The sequence below is a fragment of the Myotis lucifugus genome, unplaced genomic scaffold (assembly GCF_000147115.1).
Source record: "Myotis lucifugus unplaced genomic scaffold, Myoluc2.0 scaffold_24, whole genome shotgun sequence".
Taxonomy (NCBI): domain Eukaryota; kingdom Metazoa; phylum Chordata; class Mammalia; order Chiroptera; family Vespertilionidae; genus Myotis; species Myotis lucifugus.
In genome coordinates this window covers 8,451,089-8,456,065 of record NW_005871072.1, presented here as the reverse complement: position 1 = coordinate 8,456,065, position 4,977 = coordinate 8,451,089, and the positions used below count along the sequence as shown (strand labels likewise).

At 46.5% G+C, this 4,977-nt stretch overlaps 1 pseudogene; it reads left to right on the top strand.

The window, feature by feature from the left end:
• Window positions 1–234: 234 nt before the first annotated feature.
• Window positions 235–3,083, top strand: LOC102435195 (annotated as a pseudogene).
• The last annotated feature ends 1,894 nt before the right edge of the window (window positions 3,084–4,977 follow it).

Genomic DNA, 4,977 nt, shown 5'->3' with positions numbered 1-4,977 from the left:
ACCCACCACAAAGAACTGAAATAAGAGGCATCTTTTTAAAAGCTGCCTTTGAATAGAACCATAAAAATGGCTTCCTATTTTCAAAGTTACATTTTAAATATGAAACATTGATTCCTCAAATAAGTCACCCAATAATTTAAAATCTAGTGGAGTTCTTCCACCCTTGTTGCCACATCTTCGGTGCAATTTCCTTCTCTCAGATCTGTCTGGGAGAATCCACTGCCGTCTGCAACCATGGTGAACTTCAGAGAAGATCAGATCTGGACAATCATGGACAAGAAGGCCAATACAGTGGGGCCTTGACTTACGAGTTTAATTCATTCTGTGACAGAGCTCATAACTCAAATTACTCGTATGTCAAATCACAAAGTGAACAAGTGAGACACGTGATGCTGGGCTGATGTTGTGGCGTTCACTGTGACGTTCGCTGCGCCAACCAGCAGTGGGGTATCTGAAGCTGGCTTGTAACCCGAATTTTAGCTCGCAACTCAAAGCAAAAAATTGGCCGAGAGACAGCTCGTAAGTCAAGGCCCCACTGTATACAGAACATGTCTGTGATCGCCCACGTGGACCAGGGCAAGTCCATGCTGATGGACTCCCTGGTGTGTAAGGTTGGTATCATTGACTCTGCCCAGGCTGGGGAGACCCACTTCACTGATGAGCAGGAGTGTTGCATCACCATCAAGCCAACGGCCATCTCCCTCTTCTACCGGTACAAGATCTCAGAGAATGACTTAAACTTCATCAAGCAGAGCAAAGATGCTTTCGGTTCCTTATCAATCTCATTGACTCTCCTGGACATGTGGACTTTTCCTTGGAGGTGACAGCTGTCCTCCGTGTCACCGTTGGTGCCTTGGTGGTAGTGGACTGTGTATCTGGCATGTGTGTGCAGATGGAGACAGTGCTGAGGCAGGCACCCCAGAGGCATTAAGCCTGTTCTGATGATGAACAAGATGGACTGGGCTCTGCTTGAGCTGCAGTTGGAGCCTGAGGAACTCTATCAGACTTTCCAGCACATTGTGGATAATGTCAATATCATCATCTCCACCTATGGAGAGGGCAAGAGTGGCTCCATGGACAGCATCATGACTGACCCTGTCCTCAGGACTCTTGGCTTCGGGTCTGGTCTCCATGGTTGGGCCTTCACCCTGAAGCAGTTTGCAGAGATGTATGTGGTCAAATTTTCTGCCAAGGGTGAGGGCCAGCTGGGGCCTGCTGAGCGGGCCAGGAAAGTGGAGGACATGATGAAGAAGCTGTGGGGTGACCAGTACTTTGATCCAGCCAATGGTAAATTCAAAAGTCCGCCACCAACCCTGATGGCAAGAAGCTGCCATGGACATCCTGCCAGCTTATCCTGGACCCCTTCTTCAAGGTATCTGAAGCTATCATGAATTTCAAGAAAGAGGAGACAGGAAAATTGATTGAAAAACTGGACATCAAGTTGGACAGTGAAGATAAGGACAAAGAAGGCAAACCACTTTTGAAGGCTGTGATGCGCTGCTGGTGATGCCCTGCTGCAGATGATGACCATCCACCTGCCCTCCCCTGTGACAGCCCAGAAGTACCACTGTATGAGGTACCCCCCCCAACGATGAGGCAGCCATGGGCATTAAAAGCTGTGACCCCCAAAGACTCCTTATGATGTACATTTCCAAAATGGTGCTGACTTCTGACAAAGGCCGATTTTATGCCTTTGGCCAAGTCTTCTAAGGGCTGGTGTCCACTGCCTGAAGGTCAGGATCATGGGGCCCAACTACACACCAGGGAAGAAGGAGAACCTGTACCTGAAGCCCATCCAGAGAACAATCTTGATGATGGGCCATTATGTGGAGCCCATGGAGGACATGCCTTGCGGGAACATTGTGGGCTTGGTGGATGTGGACCAGCTCCTTGTGAAAACAGGCACCATCACCACCTTCGAGCATGCCCCCAACATGCAGGTGATGAAGTTCAGCATGAGCCCTGTCGTCAGGGTTGCCATGAGGCTAAAAATCTGGCTGACCTGCTCAAGCTGGTGGAGGGTTTAAAGCGGCTGGCCAAGTCAGGCCCTATGGTGCAGTGTATCATTGAGGAGTCAGGGGAGCACATCATTGCTGGGGCTGGTGAGCTGCACCTGGAGATCTGCCTGAAAGACCTGAAGGAGGACCATGTCTACATTTCCATCAAGCAATCCGATCCTGTTGTGTCCTATCATGAGGCAATCAGTGAGGAGTCGAATGTGCTCTGCCTGTCCAAGTCTCCCAATAAACACAATCAACTGTACATGAGGACGCGGCCCTTCCCCAACAGACTGGCTGAGGGCATTGACAAGGGTGAAGTGTCTGCCTGCCAGGAGCTCAAGCAGCGGACTGATATTTGGCTGAGAAGTACGAGTGGGATGTGGCTGAGGCCTGAAAGATCTGGTGCTTCAGGCCCGTTGGCATTGGGCCCAATATCATTACTGATATCACCAAAGGTGTGCAGTATCTCAATGAGATCAAGGACAGCATAGAGGCAGGCTTCCAGTGAGTCACAAAAGAGAGGGCACTGTGTGAGGAGAACATGCAAGGTGTATGCTTCGATGTCCATGATGTAACACTGCATGCTGATGCTATCCACCTCAGGGGTGGCCAGATCATCTCCACAGCCCGGTGCTGCCTCTACACCAGTGTGCTAACTGCCCAGTCCTACTCATGAAGCCCATCTATCTTGTGGAAATCCAGTGTCCAGAGCAAGTGGTTGGTGGTATCTACAGAGCCCTGAACAGGAAGCAGGGCCATGTCTTTGAGGACTCCCAGGTGGCTGGCACCCCCATGTTTGTTGTGAAGGCCTACCTGCCCATCATTTAGTCCTTTGGCTTCACCGCCGAAATGAGATCCAACACAGGTGGCCAGGCTTTTCCACAGTGTGTGTTTGACCATTGGTAGATCCTGCCGGGAGACCTCTTTGACAACACCAGCCGCCCCAGCCAGGTGGTGGCTGAGACATGCAAGCGCAAAGGCCTGAAGGAAGGCATCCCAGCCCTGGAAAACTTTCTGGACAAATTGTAGGTTGCCCTTCCTGCAGCCTGCCACCCAGGGGCCACCCCCTCATCGGCTCATGATCAACCACAACAAACCTGTGGAGAGCGGCTACAGTGTTTGGACAGGTTCAAGCCTCAGACTGATGAGAGGGCACAGTCCTCTCATTGCCACTTGCAAGTCCCATGCAAGACATGTGGCCCCACGTGTCTGAGTAATGTGGGCTTGATAGAGTTCAGGTGCATGTAATTGAGTAGACTAGAAGATTGTAAACATCTTAACCACACCCTTACTTTACCTAGTGGAATCTGCCTATAAAATAAAGAGTTGGCTTGCGGGTGCTGTCGCTGTTTCTCCATCAGAGAGCAGCATCCAGCCAAGACTCAGCTTTCGTTCTCTTGTCTGTCTTTTCTAAATCCTTCACCACCCCCTACCTTTCCTCAGGTTAACCCTTGGCCTTGCTGGCGTGGCACAAGTGGTGCCCAATGTGGGGTTGAGTATGCCATGGCCATGCCAGCTTGCCACACAAACTTTCATTCTCCACAACATCTTGAGACTGTCCAGGCACAGTGCCACTCACCTGACTGGTTCTGGGGCCACTCTGTGACATTGCTCAACATGAACACTTGATGCTGTTTCTTTCAATATTTATTTCAAGATTTCAGAGGCAACAGAAATTCCCTGGCTACAGGGACTTATTTAGCTGGTCGGGGAGGTGGGAACAACACTTTTCTTTCTGAAAGAAAAAAAAACAACCCTCAAATGTCCAAAAAATTAATTAATTAATTAATTAAAGCGCATTAAGAGGTTTATTTGGGTAAATGTTCCACAGTGGATTTTCCTCCAGAAAGGGGGAAAGAACAAGTAAGTAGACATTTCTGTTTGGACAGAAGCTAGAAGGCAGGAAATTCTTGTGCAATGTCATCGTGAGCACCTTAAAGCTGTATTAGTGCCATTGGAATAATAAATTTGATTATGGTGAAAAAAATCTAATGGAATATGTATATGTCAAGATTTTATTTCATTGTGATTTTTTAACTAAACTTTTAAAGATTTGGTTTAAAATAACTTTTTTTAAAAAAGAAATGTGCCCTAGCCAGTTTTGCCCAGTGGATAGAGTGTCAGCCTGCAGACTGAAGGGTCCCAGGTTCGATTCTGGTCAAGGGCACATGCCCGGGTTTCGGGCTTGATCCCATTGTGGGGCGTGCAGGAGGCAGCCAATCAATGATTATCTCTCATCATTGATGTTTCTATCTCTCTCTCCCTCTCCCTTCCTCTCTGAAATCAATAAAAATATATTTAGAAAAAAGAAATGCTACTTTATTTTCCCCCATTGGTGAATTTTTTTCAATTACAGTTGACATTCAATATTATTTTATATTAGATCTGGTTGTACAACATAATGGTTAGACATTTAAGGAATTATTTAAATTGATTCAAAATGACCTTATGCTCTTAAGGTCACAAGTCAAAATGTCTACAATTAAATAGTCTATAAGAATTGTATCTTATAAAAAAGAGGAGGGTAGTTACAACACATTATATTATAAAATATTCTATCAATCTGAAGTAGGATGTGAATGATGAGTTTAAAGTGCCTACATAAAGAGCAGTCTTTCTGTTTCCCTGAGACTTGAAACCATAGACTTTTCTTGCCAAAAAGATATTTATAGTTTCTTAATATAAAAAAGCTAAGTTAGCCTGGCTCAGTGGTTGATTAACCCATGAACCAAGAGGCTGCCCATTCAATTCCCTGTCAGGGCATATGCTTGGGTTGTGGGCTCAATCCCGAGTAGGGGGCAAGCAGGCAGCCAATTGATGTTTCTCTCTCATCAGTGTTCTATATCTATATCCCTCTCCCTTCTTTTCTCTCTAAAATTAATAAAAACATTTTTTTTAAAAAAGGCTAACTTATAAACTGATTTCCATATTGAAAAGGATAGTGGAAATTGCTTTGGCAAGAGAAGAGTATGAAAGG